Consider the following 24808-nt stretch of genomic DNA (forward strand, 5'->3'; position numbering starts at 1 on the left):
CATGAAATGTGATATCCAACTCCTTCCCCTTCCAAACCTGAGAGCCTTCCTATAGCATGAGATATGATAGCCAAGTCCTTCCAATTCCAATCCTGAGACCCTTCCTATAACATGAAATGTGATATCCAACTCCTTCCCATTCCAACCCGAGACCCTTCCTATAGCATGAGATGGGATATCTCAATGCTTCTAATACCAAACCTGAGACTCTTCCTATAACATTAGATGGGATATCCAACTCCTTCCCATTCCAATCCTGAGACCCTTCCGATAGCAGAGATGTGATATCTCAATGCTTATACCAAACCTGAGACCCTTCCTATGGCCTGAGATGTGATATCCAACTGCTTCTCATTCCAATCCTGAGACCCTTCCTATAGCATGAGATGTGATATCTCAATGCTTATACCAAATCTGAGACCCTTCCTATAGCATGAGATGTGATATCCAACTTCTTCCCATTCCAATCCTGAGACCCTTCCTATAACATGAGATGTGATGTCTCAATGCTTCTAATACCAAACCTGAGATCTTTCCTATAACATGAGATGTGATATCCAACTCCTTCCCATTCCAATCCTGAGACCCTTCCTATAGCATGAGATGTGATATCTCAATGCTTATACCAAACCTGAGACCCTTCCTAAGGCCTGAGATGTCATATACAACTCCTTCCCGTTCCAATCCTGAGACCCTTCCTATAGCATGAGATGTGATATCTCAAGGCCTCTAATACCAAACCTGAGATCGTTCCTGTAACATGAAATGTGATATCCAACTCCTTCCCCTTCCAAACCTGAGAGCCTTCCTATAGCATGAGATATGATAGCCAAGTCCTTCCAATTCCAATCCTGAGACCCTTCCTATAACATGAAATGTGATATCCAACTCCTTCCCATTCCAACCTGAGACCCTTCCTATAGCATGAGATGGGATATCTCAATGCTTCTAATACCAAACCTGAGACTCTTCCTATAACATGAGATGGGATATCCAACTCCTTCCCATTCCAATCCTGAGACCCTTCCGATAGCAGAGATGTGATATCTCAATGCTTATACCAAACCTGAGACCCTTCCTATGGCCTGAGATGTGATATCCAACTGCTTCCCATTCCAATCCTGAGACCCTTCCTATAGCATGAGATGTGATATCTCAATGCTTATACCAAATCTGAGACCCTTCCTATAGCATGAGATGTGATATCCAACTCCTTCCCATTCCAATCCTGAGACCCTTCCTATAGCATGAGATGTGATGTCTCAATGCTTCTAATACCAAACCTGAGATCCTTCCTATAACATGAGATGTGATTTCCAAATCCTTCCCCTTCCAAACCTGAGACCCTCCCTTTAGCATGAGATGTGATATCCAACTCCTTCCCATTCCAATCCTGAGACCCTTCTGATAGCATGAGATGTGATATCTCAATGCCTCTAATACCAAACCTGAGATCCTACCTCTAACATGAAATGTGATATCCATCTCCTTCCCTTTCCAAACCTGAGACCCTGTCTATAGCATGAGATGTCATATACAACTCCTTCCCATTCCAATCCTGAGACCCTTCCTATAGCACGAGATGTGATATCTCAATGCTTATACCAAACCTGAGACCCTTCCTATAGCATGAGATGTGATATCCAACTCCTTCCCATTCCAATCCTGAGACCCTGCCTATAGCATGAGATGTGATATCCAACTCCTTCCCATTCCAATCCTGAGACCCTTCCTATAGCCTGAGATGTGATATCTCAATACCTCTAATACCAAACCTGAGATCCTTCCTCTAACATGAAATGTGATATCCAACTCCTTCCCTTTCCAAACCTGAGAGCCTATCTATAGCATGAGATGTGATATCCAAGTCCTTCCCATTCCAATCTTGAGACACTTCCGATAGCAGAGATGTGATATCTCAATGCTTATACCAAACCTGAGACCCTTCCTATAACATGAGATGTGATATCCAACTCCTTCCCGTTCCAAACCTGAGACCCTTCCTTTAGCATGAGATGTGATATCTCAATGCTTCTAATACCAAACCTGAGACCAGTCCTATAACATGAGATTGGATATCCAACTCCTTCCCCTTCCAAACCTGAGACCCTTCCTATAGCATGAGATGTGATATCCAACTTCTTCCCATTCCAATCCTGAGACCCTTCCTATAACATGAGATGTGATGTCTCAATGCTTCTAATACCAAACCTGAGACCCTTCCTATAACATGAGATGTGATATCCAACTCCTTCCCGTTTCAAACCTGAGACCCTTCCTATAGCATATGTGATATCCAACTCCTTCCCATTCCAAACATGAGACCCTTTCTATAGCAAGAATGTAATATCCAACTCCTTCTAATTCCAATCCTGAGACCATTCCTAGAGCATGAGATGTGATATCTCAATGCTTGTAATACCAAACCTGAGATCCTTCCTATGACATGAGATGTGATATCCAATTCCTCCCCATTCCAAACCTGAGAACCTTCCTACAGCATGCGATGTGATATCTCAATGCTTCTAATACCAAACCTGAGACCAGTCCTATAACATGAGATTGGATATCCAACTCCTTCCCCTTCCAAACCTGAGACCCTTCCTATAGCATGAGATGTGATATCCAACTTCTTCCCATTCCAATCCTGAGACCCTTCCTATAACATGAGATGTGATGTCTCAATGCTTCTAATACCAAACCTGAGATCTTTCCTATAACATGAGATGTGATATCCAACTCCTTCCCATTCCAATCCTGAGACCCTTCCTATAGCATGAGATGTGCTATCTCAATGCTTATACCAAACCTGAGACCCTTCCTAAAGCTTGAGATGTGATATCCAACTCCTTCCCATTCCAATCCTGAGACCCTTCCTATAACATGAAATGTGATATCCAACTCCTTCCCATTCCAACCTGAGACCCTTCCTATAGCATGAGATGTGATATCCCAATGCTTCTACCAAACCTGAGAACCATACTATGGCATGAGATGTGATATCAAACTCCTTCCCATTCCAATCCTGAGACTCTTCCTATAGCTTGAGATGTGATATCCAAATCCTTCCCATTCCAATTCTGAGACCCTTCCTATACCATGAGACTTGATATCTCAATGCTTCTAATGCCAAACCTGAGACCCGTCCTATAACATGAGATGTGATATCCAAATCTTTCCCCTTCCAAACCTTAGACCCTTCCTTTATCATGAGATGTGATATCCAACTCCTTCCCATTCCAATCCTGAGACCCTTCCGATATCATGAGATTTGTTATCTCAATGCTTCTAATATCAAAATTGAGACCCGTCCTATAACATGAGATGTGATATCCAAATCTTTCCCCTTCCAAACCTTAGACCCTTCCTTTATCATGAGATGGGATATCCAACTCCTTTCCATTCCAATCCTGAGACCCTTCCGATAGCAGAGATGTGATATCTCAATGCTTATACCAATCCTGAGACCCTTCCTATGGCCTGAGATGTCATATACAACTCCTTCCCAATCCAATCCTGAGACCCTTCCTATATCATGAGATGTGATATCTCAATGCTTATACCAAATCTGAGACCCTTCCTATAGCATGAGATGTGATATCCAACTCCTTCAAATTCCAATCCTGAGACCCTTCCTATAGCATGAGATGTGATGTCTCAATGCTTCTAATACCAAACCTGAGATCCTTCCTATAACATGAGATGTGATATCCAACTCCTTCCCATTCCAATCCTGAGACCCTTCCTATAGCATGAGATGTGATGTCTCAATGCTTCTAATACCAAACCTGAGAACCTTCCTACAGCATGCAATGTGATATCTCAATGCTTCTAATACCAAACCTGAGACCAGTCCTATAACATGAGATTGGATATCCAACTCCTTCCCCTTCCAAACCTGAGACCCTTCCTATAGCATGAGATGTGATATCCAACTTCTTCCCATTCCAATCCTGAGACCCTTCCTATAACATGAGATGTGATGTCTGAATGCTTCTAATACCAAACCTGAGATCTTTCCTATAACATGAGATGTAATATCCAACTCCTTCCCATTCCAATCCTGAGACCCTTCCTATAGCATGAGATGTGCTATCGCAATGCGTATACCAAACCTGAGACCCTCCCTTTAGCATGTGATGTGATATCCAACTCCTTCCCATTCCAATCCTGAGACCCTTCTGATAGCATGAGATGTGATATTTCAGTGCCTCTAATACCAAACCTGAGATCCTACCTCTAACATGAAATGTGATATCCATCTCCTTCCCTTTCCAAACCTGAGACCCTGCTTACAGCATGAGATGTGATATCCAAGTCCTTCCCATTACAATCCTGAGACCCTTCCTATAGCATGTGATGTGATATCTCAATGCTTATACCAAACCTGAGACCCTTCCTATGGCATGAGATGTCATATACAACTCCTTCCCATTCCAATCTTGAGACCCTTCCTATAGCATGAGATGTGATATCTCAATGCTTATACCAAACCTGAGACCCTTCCTATAGCATGAGATGTGATATCCAACTTCTTCCCATTCCAATCCTGAGACCCTTCCTATAACATGAGATGTGATGTCTCAATGCTTCTAATACCAAACCTGAGATCTTTCCTATAACATGAGATGTGATATCCAACTCCTTCCCATTCCAATCCTGAGACCCTTCCTATAGCATGAGATGTGATATCACAATGCTCATACCAAACCTGAGACCGTTCCTATAGCTTGAGATGTGATATCCAACTCCTTCCCATTCCAATCCTGAGACCCTTCCTATAGCATGAGATGTGATATCTCAAGGCCTCTAATACCAAACCTGAGATCGTTCCTCTAACATGAAATGTGATATCCAACTCCTTCCCCTTCCAAACCTGAGAGCCTTCCTATAGCATGAGATATGATAGCCAAGTCCTTCCAATTCCAATCCTGAGACCCTTCCCATAACATGAAATGTGATATCCAACTCCTTCCCATTCCAACCTGAGACCCTTCCTATAGCATGAGATGGGATATCTCAATGCTTCTAATACCAAACCTGAGACTCTTCCTATAACATGAGATGTGATATCCAACTCCTTCCCATTCCAATCCTGAGACCCTTCCGATAGCAGAGATGTGATATCTCAATGCTTATACCAAACCTGAGACCCTTCCTATGGCCTGAGATGTGATATCCAACTGCTTCCCATTCCAATCCTGAGACCCTTCCTATAGCATGAGATGTGATATCTCAATGCTTATACCAAATCTGAGACCCTTCCTATAGCATGAGATGTGATATCCAACTTCTTCCCATTCCAATCCTGAGACCCTTCCTATAACATGAGATGTGATGTCTCAATGCTTCTAATACCAAACCTGAGATCTTTCCTATAACATGAGATGTGATATCCAACTCCTTCCCATTCCAATCCTGAGACCCTTCCTATAGCATGAGATGTGATATCTCAATGCTTATACCAAACCTGAGACCCTTCCTAAGGCCTGAGATGTCATATACAACTCCTTCCCATTCCAATCCTGAGACCCTTCCTATAGCATGAGATGTGATATCTCAAGGCCTCTAATACCAAACCTGAGATCGTTCCTCTAACATGAAATGTGATATCCAACTCCTTCCCCTTCCAAACCTGAGAGCCTTCCTATAGCATGAGATATGATAGCCAAGTCCTTCCAATTCCAATCCTGAGACCCTTCCTATAACATGAAATGTGATATCCAACTCCTTCCCATTCCAACCTGAGACCCTTCCTATAGCATGAGATGGGATATCTCAATGCTTCTAATACCAAACCTGAGACTCTTCCTATAACATGAGATGGGATATCCAACTCCTTCCCATTCCAATCCTGAGACCCTTCCGATAACAGAGATGTGATATCTCAATGCTTATACCAAACCTGAGATCCTTCCTATGGCCTGAGATGTGATATCCAACTGCTTCCCATTCCAATCCTGAGACCCTTCCTATAGCATGAGATGTGATATCTCAATGCTTATACCAAATCTGAGACCCTTCCTATAGCATGAGATGTGATATCCAACTCCTTCCCATTCCAATCCTGAGACCCTTCCTATAGCATGAGATGTGATGTCTCAATGCTTCTAATACCAAACCTGAGATCCTTCCTATAACATGAGATGTGATTTCCAAATCCTTCCCCTTCCAAACCTGAGACCCTCCCTTTAGCATGAGATGTGATATCCAACTCCTTCCCATTCCAATCCTGAGACCCTTCTGATAGCATGAGATGTGATATCTCAATGCCTCTAATACCAAACCTGAGATCCTACCTCTAACATGAAATGTGATATCCATCTCCTTCCCTTTCCAAACCTGAGACCCTGTCTATAGCATGAGATGTCATATACAACTTCTTCCCATTCCAATCCTGAGACCCTTCCTATAACATGAGATGTGATGTCTCAATGCTTCTAATACCAAACCTGAGATCTTTCCTATAACATGAGATGTGATATCCAACTCCTTCTCATTCCAATCCTGAGACCCTTCCTATAGCATGAGATGTGCTATCTCAATGCTTATACCAAACCTGAGACCCTTCCTAAAGCTTGAGATGTGATATCCAACTCCTTCCCATTCCAATCCTGAGACCCTTCCTATAACATGAAATGTGATATCCAACTCCTTCCCATTCCAACCTGAGACCCTTCCTATAGCATGAGATGGGATAGCTCAATGCTTCTAATACCAAACCTGAGACTCTTCCTATAACATGAGATGGGATATCCAACTCCTTCCCATTCCAATCCTGAGACCCTTCCGATAACAGAGATGTGATATCTCAATGCTTATACCAAACCTGAGATCCTTCCTATGGCCTGAGATGTGATATCCAACTGCTTCCCATTCCAATCCTGAGACCCTTCCTATAGCATGAGATGTGATATCTCAATGCTTATACCAAATCTGAGACCCTTCCTATAGCATGAGATGTGATATCCAACTCCTTCCCATTCCAATCCTGAGACCCTTCCTATAGCATGAGATGTGATGTCTCAATGCTTCTAATACCAAACCTGAGATCCTTCCTATAACATGAGATGTGATTTCCAAATCCTTCCCCTTCCAAACCTGAAACCCTCCCTTTAGCATGAGATGTGATATCCAACTCCTTCCCATTCCAATCCTGAGACCCTTCTGATAGCATGAGATGTGATATCTCAATGCCTCTAATACCAAACCTGAGATCCTACCTCTAACATGAAATGTGATATCCATCTCCTTCCCTTTCCAAACCTGAGACCCTGTCTATAGCATGAGATGTCATATACAACTTCTTCCCATTCCAATCCTGAGACCCTTCCTATAACATGAGATGTGATGTCTCAATGCTTCTAATACCAAACCTGAGATCTTTCCTATAACATGAGATGTGATATCCAACTCCTTCCCATTCCAATCCTGAGACCCTTCCTATAGCATGAGATGTGATATCACAATGCTTATACCAAACCTGAGACCGTTCCTATAGCTTGAGATGTGATATCCAACTCCTTCCCATTCCAATCCTGAGACCCTTCCTATAGCATGAGATGTGATATCTCAAGGCCTCTAATACCAAACCTGAGATCGTTCCTCTAACATGAAATGTGATATCCAACTCCTTCCCCTTCCAAACCTGAGAGCCTTCCTATAGCATGAGATATGATAGCCAAGTCCTTCCAATTCCAATCCTGAGACCCTTCCCATAACATGAAATGTGATATCCAACTCCTTCCCATTCCAACCTGAGACCCTTCCTATAGCATGAGATGGGATATCTCAATGCTTCTAATACCAAACCTGAGACTCTTCCTATAACATGAGATGTGATATCCAACTCCTTCCCATTCCAATCCTGAGACCCTTCCGATAGCAGAGATGTGATATCTCAATGCTTATACCAAACCTGAGACCCTTCCTATGGCCTGAGATGTGATATCCAACTGCTTCCCATTCCAATCCTGAGACCCTTCCTATAGCATGAGATGTGATATCTCAATGCTTATACCAAATCTGAGACCCTTCCTATAGCATGAGATGTGATATCCAACTTCTTCCCATTCCAATCCTGAGACCCTTCCTATAACATGAGATGTGATGTCTCAATGCTTCTAATACCAAACCTGAGATCTTTCCTATAACATGAGATGTGATATCCAACTCCTTCCCATTCCAATCCTGAGACCCTTCCTATAGCATGAGATGTGATATCTCAATGCTTATACCAAACCTGAGACCCTTCCTAAGGCCTGAGATGTCATATACAACTCCTTCCCATTCCAATCCTGAGACCCTTCCTATAGCATGAGATGTGATATCTCAAGGCCTCTAATACCAAACCTGAGATCGTTCCTCTAACATGAAATGTGATATCCAACTCCTTCCCCTTCCAAACCTGAGAGCCTTCCTATAGCATGAGATATGATAGCCAAGTCCTTCCAATTCCAATCCTGAGACCCTTCCTATAACATGAAATGTGATATCCAACTCCTTCCCATTCCAACCTGAGACCCTTCCTATAGCATGAGATGGGATATCTCAATGCTTCTAATACCAAACCTGAGACTCTTCCTATAACATGAGATGGGATATCCAACTCCTTCCCATTCCAATCCTGAGACCCTTCCGATAACAGAGATGTGATATCTCAATGCTTATACCAAACCTGAGATCCTTCCTATGGCCTGAGATGTGATATCCAACTGCTTCCCATTCCAATCCTGAGACCCTTCCTATAGCATGAGATGTGATATCTCAATGCTTATACCAAATCTGAGACCCTTCCTATAGCATGAGATGTGATATCCAACTCCTTCCCATTCCAATCCTGAGACCCTTCCTATAGCATGAGATGTGATGTCTCAATGCTTCTAATACCAAACCTGAGATCCTTCCTATAACATGAGATGTGATTTCCAAATCCTTCCCCTTCCAAACCTGAGACCCTCCCTTTAGCATGAGATGTGATATCCAACTCCTTCCCATTCCAATCCTGAGACCCTTCTGATAGCATGAGATGTGATATCTCAATGCCTCTAATACCAAACCTGAGATCCTACCTCTAACATGAAATGTGATATCCATCTCCTTCCCTTTCCAAACCTGAGACCCTGTCTATAGCATGAGATGTCATATACAACTTCTTCCCATTCCAATCCTGAGACCCTTCCTATAACATGAGATGTGATGTCTCAATGCTTCTAATACCAAACCTGAGATCTTTCCTATAACATGAGATGTGATATCCAACTCCTTCTCATTCCAATCCTGAGACCCTTCCTATAGCATGAGATGTGCTATCTCAATGCTTATACCAAACCTGAGACCCTTCCTAAAGCTTGAGATGTGATATCCAACTCCTTCCCATTCCAATCCTGAGACCCTTCCTATAACATGAAATGTGATATCCAACTCCTTCCCATTCCAACCTGAGACCCTTCCTATAGCATGAGATGGGATATCCAACTCCTTCCAAATCCAATACTGATACCCTTCCAATAGCATGAGATGTGATATCCCAATGCTTCTACCAAACCTGAGAACCATACTATGGCATGAGATGTGATATCAAACTCCTTCCCATTCCAATCCTGAGACTCTTCCTATAGCTTGAGATGTGATATCCAAATCCTTCCCATTCCAATTCTGAGACCCTTCCTATACCATGAGACTTGATATCTCAATGCTTCTAATACCAAACCTGAGACCCGTCCTATAACATGAGATGTGATATCCAAATCTTTCCCCTTCCAAACCTTAGACCCTTCCTTTATCATGAGATGTGATATCCAACTCCTTCCCATTCCAATCCTGAGACCCTTCCGATATCATGAGATTTGTTATCTCAATGCTTCTAATATCAAAATTGAGACCCGTCCTATAACATGAGATGTGATATCCAAATCTTTCCCCTTCCAAACCTTAGACCCTTCCTTTATCATGAGATGGGATATCCAACTCCTTTCCATTCCAATCCTGAGACCCTTCCGATAGCAGAGATGTGATATCTCAATGCTTATACCAATCCTGAGACCCTTCCTATGGCCTGAGATGTCATATACAACTCCTTCCCAATCCAATCCTGAGACCCTTCCTATAACATGAGATGTGATATACAACTCCTTCCCAATCCAATCCTGAGATCCTTCCTATAACATGAGATGTGATATCCAACTCCTTCCCATTCCAATCCTGAGACCCTTCCTATAGCATGAGATGTGATGTCTCAATGCTTCTAATACCAAACCTGAGAACCTTCCTACAGCATGCGATGTGATATCTCAATGCTTCTAATACCAAACCTGAGACCCGTCCTATAACATGAGATTGGATATCCAACTCCTTCCCCTTCCAAACCTGAGACCCTTCCTATAGCATGAGATGTGATATCCAACTTCTTCCCATTCCAATCCTGAGACCCTTCCTATAACATGAGATGTGATGTCTCAATGCTTCTAATACCAAACCTGAGATCTTTCCTATAACATGAGATGTAATATCCAACTCCTTCCCATTCCAATCCTGAGACCCTTCCTATAGCATGAGATGTGCTATCGCAATGCTTATACCAAACCTGAGACACTTCCTAAAGCTTGAGATGTGATATCCAACTCCTTCCCATTCCAATCCTGAGACCCTTCCTATAGCATGATATGTGATATCTCAATGCCTCTAATACCAAACCTGAGATCCTTCCTCTAACATGAAATGTGATATCGAACACCTTCCCTTTCCAAACCTGAGAGCCTACCTATAGCATGAGATGTGATATCCAAGTCCTTCCCATTCCAATCCTTAGACCCTTCCTACAGCATGCAATATGATATCTCAATGATTCTAATAACAAACCTGAGACTCGTCCTATAACATGAGATGGGATATCCAACACCTTCCCATTCCAATCCTGAGACACTTCCGATAGCAGAGATGTGATATCTCAATGCTTATAACAAACCTGAGACCCTTCCTATAACATGAGATGTGATGTCTCAATGCTTCTAATACCAAACCTGAGATCTTTCCTATAACATGAGATGTAATATCCAACTCCTTCCCATTCCAATCCTGAGACCCTTCCTATAGCATGAGATGTGATATCTCAATGCGTATACCAAACCTGAGACCCTTCCTATAGCTTGAGATGTGATATCCAACTCCTTCCCATTCCAATCCTGAGACCCTTCCTATAGCATGAGATGTGATATCTCAAGGCCTCTAATACCAAACCTGAGATCCTTCCTCTAACATGAAATGTGATATCCAACTCCTTCCCCTTCCAAACCTGAGAGCCTTCCTATAGCATGAGATATGATATCCAAGTCCTTCCCATCCAATCCTGAGACCCTTCCTATAACATGAAATGTGATATCCAACTCCTTCCCATTCCAACCTGAGACCCTTACTATAGCATGAGATGGGATATCCAACTCCTTCCAAATCCAATACTGATACCCTTCCGATAGCATGAGATGTGATATCCCAATGCTTCTACCAAACCTGAGACCCATACTATGGCATGAGATGTGATATCAAACCCCTTCCCATTCCAATCCTGAGACCCTACCTATAGCTTGAGATGTGATATCCAACTCCTTCCCATTCCAATTCTGAGACCCTTCCTATACCATGAGACTTGATATCTCAATGCTTCTAATATCAAACTTGAGACCCTCCCTATAGCATGAGATGTGACATCCAAGTCCTCCCCATTCCAATCCTGAGACTCTTCCTATAGCATGAGATGTGATATCTCAATGCTTCTAATACCAAACCTGAGACCCTTCCTATAACATGAGATGGGATATCCAACTCCTTCCCATTCCAATCCTGAGACCCTTCCGATAGCAGAGATGTGATATCTCAATGCTTATACCAAACCTGAGACCCTTCCTATGGCCTGATTTGTCATATACAACTCCTTCCCATTCCAATCCTGAGACCCTTCCTATAGCATGAGATGTGATATCTCAATGCTTATACCAAATCCGAGACCGTTCCTATAGCATGAGATGTGATATCCAACTCCTTCCCATTCCAATCCTGAGACCCTTCCTATAGCATGAGATGTGATGTCTCAATGCTTCTAATACCAAACCTGAGATCCTTCCTATAACATGAGATGTGATATCCAACCCCTTCCCATTCCAATCCTGAGACCCTTATGATAGCATGAGATGTGATATCTCAATGCCTCTAATACCAAACCTGAGATACTTCTGATAGCATGAGATGTGATATCTCAATGCTTCTAGTACCAAACCTGAGATCCTTCCTATAACATCAGATGTGATTTCCAAATCCTTCCACTTCCAAACCTGAGACCCTCCCTTTAGCATGAGATGTGATATCCAACTCCTTCCCATTCCAATCCTGAGACCCTTCTGATAGCATGAGATGTGATATTTCAATGCCTCTAATACCAAACCTGAGATCCTACCTCTAACATGAAATGTGATATCCATCTCCTTCCCTTTCCAAACCTGAGACCCTGCCTATAGCATGAGATGTGATATCAAAAGTCCTTCCCATTCCAATCCTGAGACCCTTCCTATAGCATGTGATGTGATATCTCAATGCTTATACCAAACCTGAGACCCTTCCTATGGCATGAGATGTCATATACAACTCCTTCCCATTCCAATCGTGAGACCCTTCCTATAGCATGAGATGTGATATCTCAATGCTTATACCAAACCTGAGACCCTTCCTATAGCATGAGATGTGATATCCAACTTCTTCCCATTCCAATCCTGAGACTCTTCCTATAACATGAGATGTGATGTCTCAATGCTTCTAATACCAAACCTGAGACCCTTCCTATAACATGAGATGGGATATCCAACTCCTTCCCATTCCAATCCTGAGACCCTTCCGATAGTAGAGATGTGATATCTCAATGCTTATACCAAACCTGAGACCCTTCCTATGGCCTGAGATGTCATATACAACTCCTTCCCATTCCAATCCTGAGACCGTTCCTATAGCATGAGATGTGATATCTCAATGCTTATACCAAATCTGAGACCCTTCCTATAGCATGAGATGTGATATCCAACTCCTTCCCATTCCAATCCTGAGACCCTTCCTATAGCATGAGATGCGATGTCTCAATGCTTCTAATACCAAACCTGAGATCCTTCCTATAACATGAGATGTGATATCCAACTCCTTCCCATTCCAATCCTGAGACCCTTATGATAGCATGAGATGTGATATCTCAATGCCTCTAATACCAAACCTGAGATACTTCCGATAGCATGAGATGTGATATCTCAATGCTTCTAATACCAAACCTGAGATCCTTCCTATAACATGAGATGTGATTTCCAAATCCTTCCCCTTCCAAACCTGAGACCCTCCCTTTAGCATGAGATGTGATATCCAACTCCTTCCCATTCCAATCCTGAGACCCTTCTGATAGCATGAGATGTGATATTTCAGTGCCTCTAATACCAAACCTGAGATCCTACCTCTAACATGAAATGTGATATCCATCTCCTTCCCTTTCCAAACCTGAGACATTGCTTATAGCATGAGATGTGATATCCAAGTCCTTCCCATTACAATCCTGAGACCCTTCCTATAGCATGTGATGTGATATCTCAATGCTTATACCAAACCTGAGACCCTTCCTATGGCATGAGATGTCATATACAACTCCTTCCCATTCCAATCCTGAGACCCTTCCTATAGCATGAGATGTGATATCTCAATGCTTATACCAAACCTGAGACCCTTCCTATAACATGAGATGTGATATCCAACTTCTTCCCATTCCAATCCTGAGACCCTTCCTATAGCATGAGATGTGATATCACAATGCTTATACCAAACCTGAGACCGTTCCTATAGCTTGAGATGTGATATCCAACTCCTTCCCATTCCAATCCTGAGACCCTTCCTATAGCATGAGATGTGATATCTCAAGGCCTCTAATACCAAACCTGAGATCGTTCCTCTAACATGAAATGTGATATCCAACTCCTTCCCCTTCCAAACCTGAGAGCCTTCCTATAGCATGAGATATGATAGCCAAGTCCTTCCAATTCCAATCCTGAGACCCTTCCTATAACATGAAATGTGATATCCAACTCCTTCCCATTCCAACCTGAGACCCTACCTATAGCATGAGATGGGATATCTCAATGCTTCTAATACCAAACCTGAGACTCTTCCTATAACATGAGATGGGATATCCAACTCCTTCCCATTCCAATCCTGAGACCCTTCCGATAGCAGAGATGTGATATCTCAATGCTTATACCAAACCTGAGACCCTTCCTATGGCCTGAGATGTGATATCCAACTGCTTCCCATTCCAATCCTGAGACCCTTCCTATAGCATGAGATGTGATATCTCAATGCTTATACCAAATCTGAGACCCTTCCTATAGCATGAGATGTGATATCCAACTTCTTCCCATTCCAATCCTGAGACCCTTCCTATAACATGAGATGTGATGTCTCAATGCTTCTAATACCAAACCTGAGATCTTTCCTATAACATGAGATGTGATATCCAACTCCTTCCCATTCCAATCCTGAGACCCTTCCTATAGCATGAGATGTGATATCTCAATGCTTATACCAAACCTGAGACCCTTCCTAAGGCCTGAGATGTCATATACAACTCCTTCCCATTCCAATCCTGAGACCCTTCCTATAGCATGAGATGTGATATCTCAAGGCCTCTAATACCAAACCTGAGATCGTTCCTCTAACATGAAATGTGATATCCAACTCCTTCCCCTTCCAAACCTGAGAGCCTTCCTATAGCATGAGATATGATAGCCAAGTCCTTCCAATTCCAATCCTGAGACCCTTCCTATAACATGAAATGTGATATCCAACTCCTTCCCATTCCAACCTGAGACCCTTCCTATAGCATGAGATGGGATATCTCAATGCTTCTAATACCAAACCTGAGACTCTTCCTATAACATGAGATGGGATATCCAACTCCTTCCCATTCCAATCCTGAGACCCTTCCGATAGCAGAGATGTGATATCTCAATGCTTATACCAAACCTGAGACCCTTCCTATGGCCTGAGATGTGATATCCAACTGCTTCCCATTCCAATCCTGAGACCCTTCCTATAGCATGAGATGTGATATCTCAATGCTTATACCAAATCTGAGACCCTTCCTATAGCATGAGATGTGATATCCAACTCCTTCCCATTCCAATCCTGAGACCCTTCCTATAGCATGAGATGTGATGTCCAAATCCTTCCCCTTCCAAACCTGAGACCCTCCCTTTAGCATGAGATGTGATATCCAACTCCTTCCCATTCCAATCCTGAGACCCTTCTGATAGCATGAGATGTGATATCTCAATGCCTCTAATACCAAACCTGAGATCCTACCTCTAACATAAAATGTGATATCCATCTCCTTCCCTTTCCAAACCTGAGACCCTGTCTATAGCATGAGATGTCATATACAACTCCTTCCCATTCCAATCCTGAGACCCTTCCTATAGCACGAGATGTGATATCTCAATGCTTATACCAAACCTGAGACCCTTCCTATAGCATGAGATGTGATATCCAACTCCTTCCCATTCCAATCCTGAGACCCTGCCTATAGCATGAGATGTGATATCCAACTCCTTCCCATTCCAATCCTGAGACCCTTCCTATAGCCTGAGATGTGATATCTCAATGCCTCTAATACCAAACCTGAGATCCTTCCTCTAACATGAAATGTGATATCCAACTCCTTCCCTTTCCAAACCTGAGAGCCTATCTATAGCATGAGATGTGATATCCAAGTCCTTCCCATTCCAATCTTGAGACACTTCCGATAGCAGAGATGTGATATCTCAATGCTTATACCAAACCTGAGACCCTTCCTATACCATGAGATGTGATATCCAACTCCTTCCCGTTCCAAACCTGAGACCCTTCCTTTAGCATGAGATGTGATATCTCAATGCTTCTTATACCAAACCTGAGACCAGTCCTATAACATGAGATTGGATATCCAACTCCTTCCCCTTCCAAACCTGAGACCCTTCCTATAGCATGAGATGTGATATCCAACTTCTTCCCATTCCAATCCTGAGACCCTTCCTATAACATGAGATGTGATGTCTCAATGCTTCTAATACCAAACCTGAGACCCTTCCTATAACATGAGATGTGATATCCAACTCCTTCCCGTTTCAAACCTGAGACCCTTCCTATAGCATATGTGATATCCAACTCCTTCCCATTCCAAACATGAGACCCTTCCTATAGCAAGAATGTAATATCCAACTCCTTCCAATTCCAATCCTGAGACCATTCCTATAGCATGAGATGTGATATCTCAATGCTTGTAATACCAAACCTGAGATCCTTCCTATGACATGAGATGTGATATTCCTCCCCATTCCAAACCTGAGAACCTTCCTACAGCATGCGATGTGATATCTCAATGCTTCTAATACCAAACCTGAGACCAGTCCTATAACATGAGATTGGATATCCAACTCCTTCCCCTTCCAAACCTGAGACCCTTCCTATAGCATGAGATGTGATATCCAACTTCTTCCCATTCCAATCCTGAGACCCTTCCTATAACATGAGATGTGATGTCTCAATGCTTCTAATACCAAACCTGAGATCTTTCCTATAACATGAGATGTGATATCCAACTCCTTCCCATTCCAATCCTGAGACCCTTCCTATAGCATGAGATGTGCTATCTCAATGCTTATACCAAACCTGAGACCCTTCCTAAAGCTTGAGATGTGATATCCAACTCCTTCCCATTCCAATCCTGAGACCCTTCCTATAACATGAAATGTGATATCCAACTCCTTCCCATTCCAACCTGAGACCCTTCCTATAGCATGAGATGGGATATCCAACTCCTTCCAAATCCAATACTGATACCCTTCCAATAGCATGAGATGTGATATCCCAATGCTTCTACCAAACCTGAGAACCATACTATGGCATGAGTTGTGATATCAAACTCCTTCCCATTCCAATCCTGAGACTCTTCCTATAGCTTGAGATGTGATATCCAAATCCTTCCCATTCCAATTCTGAGACCCTTCCTATACCATGAGACTTGATATCTCAATGCTTCTAATACCAAACCTGAGACCCGTCCTATAACATGAGATGTGATATCCAAATCTTTCCCCTTCCAAACCTTAGACCCTTCCTTTATCATGAGATGTGATATCCAACTCCTTCCCATTCCAATCCTGAGACCCTTCCGATATCATGAGATTTGTTATCTCAATGCTTCTAATATCAAAATTGAGACCCGTCCTATAACATGAGATGTGATATCCAAATCTTTCCCCTTCCAAACCTTAGACCCTTCCTTTATCATGAGATGGGATATCCAACTCCTTCCCATTCCAATCCTGAGACCCTTCCGATAGCAGAGATGTGATATCTCAATGCTTATACCAATCCTGAGACCCTTCCTATGGCCTGAGATGTCATATACAACTCCTTCCCAATCCAATCCTGAGACCCTTCCTATATCATGAGATGTGATATCTCAATGCTTATACCAAATCTGAGACCCTTCCTATAGCATGAGATGTGATATCCAACTCCTTCAAATTCCAATCCTGAGCCCCTTCCTATAGCATGAGATGTGATGTCTCAATGCTTCTAATACCAAACCTGAGATCCTTCCTATAACATGAGATGTGATATCCAACTCCTTCCCATTCCAATACTGAGACCCTTCCTATATCATGAGATGTGATGTCTCAATGCTTCTAATACCAAACCTGAGAACCTTCCTACAGCATGCGATGTGATATCTCAATGCTTCTAATACCAAACCTGAGACCAGTCCTATAACATGAGATTGGATATCCAACTCCTTCCCCTTCCAAACCTGAGACCCTTCCTATAGCATGAGATGTGATATCCAACTTCTTCCCATTCCAATCCTGAGACCCTTCCTATAACATGAGATGTGATGTCTCAATGCTTCTAATACCAAACCTGAGATCTTTCCTATAACATGAGATGTAATATCCAACTCCTTCCCATTCCAATCCTGAGACCCTTCCTATAGCACGAGAAGTGCTATCGCAATGCTTATACCAAACCTGAGACCCTTCCTAAAGCTTGAGATGTGATATCCAACTCCTTCCCATTCCAATCCTGAGACCCTTCCTATAGCATGATATGTGATATCTCAATGCCTCTAATACCAAACCTGAGATCCTTCCTCTAACATGAAATGTGATATCGAACTCCTTCCCTTTCCAAACCTGAGAGCCTACCTATAGCATGAGATGTGATATCCAAGTCCTTCCCATTCCAATCCTTAGACCCTTCCTACAGCATGCAATATGATATCTCAATGATTCTAATAACAAACCTGAGACTTGTCCTATAACATGAGATGGGATATCCAACACCTTCCCATTCCAATCCTGAGACACTTCCGATAGCAGAGATGTGATATCTCAATGCTTATAACAAACCTGAGACCCTTCCTATAACATGAGATGTGATATCCAACTCCTTCCCTTTTCAAACCTGAGACCCTTCCTATAGCATATGTGATATCCAACTCCTTCCCATTCCAAACATGAGACCCTTCCTATAGCAAGAATGTAATATCCAACTCCTTCCCATTCCAATCCTGAGACCATTCCTATAGCATGAGATGTGATATCTCAATGCTTCTAATACCAAAACTGAGATCCTTCCTATGACATGAGATGTGATATCCAATTCCTCCCCATTCCAAACCTGAGAACCTTCCTACAGCATGCGATGTGATATCTCAATGCTTCTAATACAAAACCTGAGACCAGTCCTATAACATGAGATTGGATATCCAACTCCTTCCCCTTCCAAACCTGAGACCCTTCCTATAGCATGAGATGTGATATCCAACTTCTTCCCATTCCAATCCTGAGACCCTTCCTATAACATGAGATGTGATGTCTCAATGCTTCTAATACCACACCTGAGATCTTTCCTATAACATGAGATGTGATATCCAACTCCTTCCCATTCCAATCCTGAGACCCTTCCTATAGCATGAGATGTGCTATCTCAATGCTTATACCAAACCTGAGACCCTTCCTAAAGCTTGAGATGTGATATCCAACTCTTTCCCATTCCAATCCTGAGACCCTTCCTATAACATGAAATGTGATATCCAACTCCTTCCCATTCCAACCTGAGACCCTTCCTATAGCATGAGATGGGATATCCAACTCCTTCCAAATCCAATACTGATACCCTTCCAATAGCATGAGATGTGATATCCCAATGCTTCTACCAAACCTGAGAACCATACTATGGCATGAGATGTGATATCAAACTCCTTCCCATTCCAATCCTGAGACTCTTCCTATAGCTTGAGATGTGATTTCCGAAATCCTTCCCATTCCAATTCTGAGACCCTTCCTATACCATGAGACTTGATATCTCAATGCTTCTAATACCAAACCTGAGACCCGTCCTATAACATGAGATGTGATATCCAAATCTTTCCCCTTCCAAACCTTAGACCCTTCCTTTATCATGAGATGTGATATCCAACTCCTTCCCATTCCAATCCTGAGACCCTTCCGATATCATGAGATTTGTTATCTCAATGCTTCTAATATCAAAATCCTTCCCTTTCCAATTCTGAGACCCTTCCTATACCATGAGACTTCATATCTCAATGCTTCTAATACCAAACCTGAGACCCGTCCTATAACATGAGATGTGATATCCAAATCTTTCCCCTTCCAAACCTTAGACCCTTCCTTTATCATGAGATGTGATATCCAACTCCTTCCCATTCCAATCCTGAGACCCTTCCGATATCATGAGATTTGTTATCTCAATGCTTCTAATATCAAAATTGAGACCCGTCCTATAACATGAGATGTGATATCCAAATCTTTCCCCTTCCAAACCTTAGACCCTTCCTTTATCATGAGATGGGATATCCAACTCCTTCCCATTCCAATCCTGAGACCCTTCCGATAGCAGAGATGTGATATCTCAATGCTTATACCAATCCTGAGAACCTTCCTATGGCCTGAGATGTCATATACAACTCCTTCCGAATCCAATCCTGAGACCCTTCCTATAGCATGAGATGTGATATCTCAATGCTTATACCAAATCTGAGACCCTTCCTATAGCATGATATGTGATATCCAACTCCTTCCCATTCCAATCCTGAGACCCTTCCTATAGCATGAGATGTGATGTCTCAATGCTTCTTATACCAAACCTGAGATCCTTCCTATAACATGAGATGTGATATCCAACTCCTTCCCATTCCAATCCTGAGACCCATCCTATAGCATGAGATGTGATGTCTCAATGCTTCTAATACCAAACCTGAGAACCTTCCTACAGCATGCGATGTGATATCTCAATGCTTCTAATACCAAACCTGAGACCAGTCCTATAACATGAGATTGGATATCCAACTCCTTCCCCTTCCAATCCTGAGACCGTTCCTATAACATGAGATGTGATGTCTCAATGCTTCTAATACCAAACCTGAGAAACTTCCTATAACATGAGATGGAATATCCAACTCCTTCCCATTCCAATCCTGAGACCCTTCCTATAGCATGAGATGTGCTATCTCAATGCTTATACCAAACCTGAGACCCTTCCTAAAGCTTGAGATGTGATATCCAACTCCTTCCCATTCCAATCCTGAGACCCTTCCTATAGCATGATATGTGATATCCCAAGGCCTCTAATACCAAACCTGAGATCCTTCCTCTAACATGAAATGTGATATCCAACTCCTTCCCCTTCCAAACCTGAGAGCCTTCCTATAGCATGAGATATGATATCCAAGTCCTTCCCATTCCAATCCTGAGACCCTTCCTATAACATGAAATGTGATATCCAACTCCTTCCCATTCCAACCTGAGACCCTTCCTATAGCATGAGATGGGATATCCAACTCCTTCCAAATCCAATACTGATACCCTTCCAATAGCATGAGATGTGATATCCCAATGCTTCTACCAAACCTGAGACCCATACTATGGCATGAGATGTGATATCAAACTCCTTCCCATTCCAATCTTGAGACTCTTCCTATAGCTTGAGATGTGATATCCAACTCCCTCCCATTCCAATTCCGAGACCGTTCCTATGCCATGAGACTTGATATCTCAATGCTTCTAATACCAAACCTGAGACCCGTCCTATAACATGAGATGTGATATCCAAATCTTTCCCCTTCCAAACCTTAGACCCTTCCTTTATCATGAGATGTGATATCCAACTCCTTCCCATTCCAATCGTGAGACCCTTCCGATATCATGAGATTTGTTATCTCAATGCTTCTAATATCAAACTTGAGACCCTCCCTATAGCATGAGATGTGACATCCAAGTCCTCCCCATTCCAATCCTGAGACCCTTCCTATAGCATGAGATGTGATATCCAACTCCTTCCCATTCCAACCTGAGACCCTTCCTATAGCATGAGATGGGATATCCAACTTCTTCCAAATCCAATACTGATACCCTTCCGATAGCATGAGATGGGATATCCAACTTCTTCCAAATCCAATACTGATACCCTTCCGATAGCATGAGATGTGATATCCCAATGCTTCTACCAAACCTGAGACCCATACTATGGCATGAGATGTGATATCAAACTCCTTCCCATTCCAATCCTGAGACCCTTCCTATAGCTTGAGGTGTGATATCCAACTCCTTCCCATTCCAATTCTGAGACCCTTCTTATACCATGAGACTTGATATCTCAATGCTTCTAATACCAAACCTGAGACCCGTCCTATAACATGAGATGTGATATCCAAATCCTTCCCCTTCCAAACCTTAGACCCTTCCTTTATCATGAGATGTGGTATCCAACTCCTTCCCATTCCAATCCTGAGACCCTTCCGATATCAAGAGATTTGTTATCTCAATGCTTCTAATATCAAACTTGAGACCCTCCCTATAGCATGAGATGTGACATCCAAGTCCTTCCCATTCCAATCCTGAGACCCTTCCTATAGCATGAGATGTGATATCTCTATGCTTCTAATACCAAACCTGAGACCCTTCCTATAACATGAGATGGGATATCCAACTCCTTCCCATTCCAATCCTGAGACCCTTCCGATAGCAGAGATGTGATATCTCAATGCTTATACCAAACATGAGACCCTTCCTATGGCCTGAGATGTCATATACAACTCCTTCCCATTCCAATCCTGAGACCCTTCCTTTAGCATGAGATGTGATATCTCAATGCTTATACCAAATCTGAGACCCTTCCTATAGCATGAGATGTGATATCCAAATCCTTCCCATTCCAATCCTGAGACCCTTCCTATAGCATGAGATGTGATATCTCAATGCTTATATCAAACCTGAGAGCCTACCTATAGCATGAGATGTGATATCCAAGTCCATCCCATTCCAATCCTTAGACCCTTCCTACAGCATGCGATGTGATATCTCAATGATTCTAATACCAAACCAGAGACTCTTACTATAACATGAGATGGGATATCCAACTCCTTCCCATTCCAATCCTGAGCCGCTTCCGATAGCAGAGATGTGATATCTCAATGCTTATAACAAACCTGAGACCCTTCCTATAACATGAGATGTGATATCCAACTCCTTCCCGTTCCAAACCTGAGACACTAACTATAGCATATGTGATATCCAACTCATTCCCATTCCAAACATGAGACCCTTCCTATAGCAAGAAAGTAATATCCAACTCCTACCCATTCCAATCCTGAGACCCTTCCTATAGCAAGAGATGTGATATCCAAATCCTTCCCATTCCAATCCTGAGACCCTTCCTATAACATGAGATGTGATATCCAACTCCTTCCCATTCCAACCTGAGACACTTCCTATAGCATGAGAAGGGATGTCCAACTCCTTCCCAATCCAATCCTGAGACCCTTCCGATAGCAGAGATGTGATATCTCAATGCTTATACCAAACCTGAGACCCTTCCTATGGCATGAGATGTGATATTCAACTCCTTGCCATTCAAATCCTGAGACCCTTCCTATAGCATGAGAAGGGATATCCAACTCCTTCCCAATCCAATCCTGAGACCCTTCCGATAGCAGAGACGTGATATCTCAATGCTTCTACCAAACCTGAGACCCTTCCTTTAGCATGAGATGTGATATCCAAATCCTTCACATTCCAATCCTGAGACCCTTCCTATAGCATGAGATGTGATATCTCAATGCTTCTAATACCAAACCTGAGATCCTTCCTATAACATGAGATGTGATATCCAATTCCTTCCCATTCCAAACCTGAGACCCTTCCTATTGGATGAGATGTGATATCCAACTCCTTCCCATTCCAACCCTGAGACCCTTCCTATAGCATGAGATGTGATGTCTCAATGCTTCTAATACCAAACCTGAGATCCTTCCTATAACATGAGATGTGATATCCAACTCCTTCCATTCCAATCCTGAGACCCGTCCTATAGCATGAGATGTGATATCTCAATGCTTATACCAAACCTGAGACACTTCCTATAGCATGAGATGTGATATCCAACTGCTTCTAATACCAAACCTGAGATCCTTCCTCTAACATGAAATGTGATATCCAACTCCTTCCCTTTCCAAACCTAAGAGCCTATCTATAGCATGAGATGTGATATCCAAGTCCTTCCCATTCCAACCCTTAGACCCTTCCTACAGCATGCAATATGATATCTCAATGATTCTAATAACAAACCTGAGACCCGTCCTATAACATGAGATGGGATATCCAACTCCTTCCCATTCCAATCCTGAGACACTTCCGATAGCAGAGATGTGATATCTCAATGCTTATACCAAACCTGAGACCCTTCCTATAACATGAGATGTGATATCCAAATCCTTCCCGTTCCAAACCTGAGACCCTTCCTTTAGCATGAGATGTGATATCCAGCTCCTTCCCATTCCAATCCTGAGACACTTCCGATAGCATGAGATGTGATATCTCAATGCTTCTAATATCAAAACTGAGACCCTCCCTATAGCATGATATGTGATATCTAAGTCCTTCCCATTCCAATCCTGAGACCCTTCCTATAGCATGAGATATGATATCTCAATACTTCTAATACCAAACGTGAGATCCTTCCGATAACATGAGATGTGATATCCAAATCCTTCCCCTTCCAAACCTGAGACCCTCCCTTTAGCATGAGATGTGATATCCAACTCCTTCCCATTCCAATCCTGAGACCCTTCTGATAGCATGAGATGTGATATCTCAATGCTTCTAATACCAAACCTGAGATCCTTCCGATAGCATGAGATGTGATATCTCAATGGTTCTAATACCAAACCTGAGATCCTTCCTATAACATGAGATGTGATATCCAAATCCTTCCCCTTCCAAACCTGAGACCCTCCCTTTAGCATGAGATGTGATATCCAACTCCTTCCCATTCCAATCCTGAGACCCTTCCTATAGCATGAGATGTGATATCTCAATGCTTCTAATACCAAACCTGAGATCCTTCCTCTAACATGAAATGTGATATCCAAATCCTTCCCTTTCCAAACCTAAGAGCCTATCTATAGCATGAGATGTGATATCCAAGTCCTTCCCATTCCAACCCTTAGACCCTTCCTACAGCATGCAATATGATATCTCAATGATTCTAATAACAAACCTGAGACCCGTCCTATAACATGAGATGGGATATCCAACTCCTTCCCATTCCAATCCTGAGACACTTCCGATAGCAGAGATGTGATATCTCAATGCTTATACCAAACCTGAGACCCTTCCTATAACATGAGATGTGATATCCAAATCCTTCCCGTTCCAAACCTGAGACCCTCCCT

Source organism: Ambystoma mexicanum, unplaced genomic scaffold (genome assembly GCF_040938575.1).
Source record: "Ambystoma mexicanum isolate Mex_15411 unplaced genomic scaffold, UKY_AmexF1_1 Mex_scaf3, whole genome shotgun sequence".
NCBI lineage: Eukaryota > Metazoa > Chordata > Amphibia > Caudata > Ambystomatidae > Ambystoma > Ambystoma mexicanum.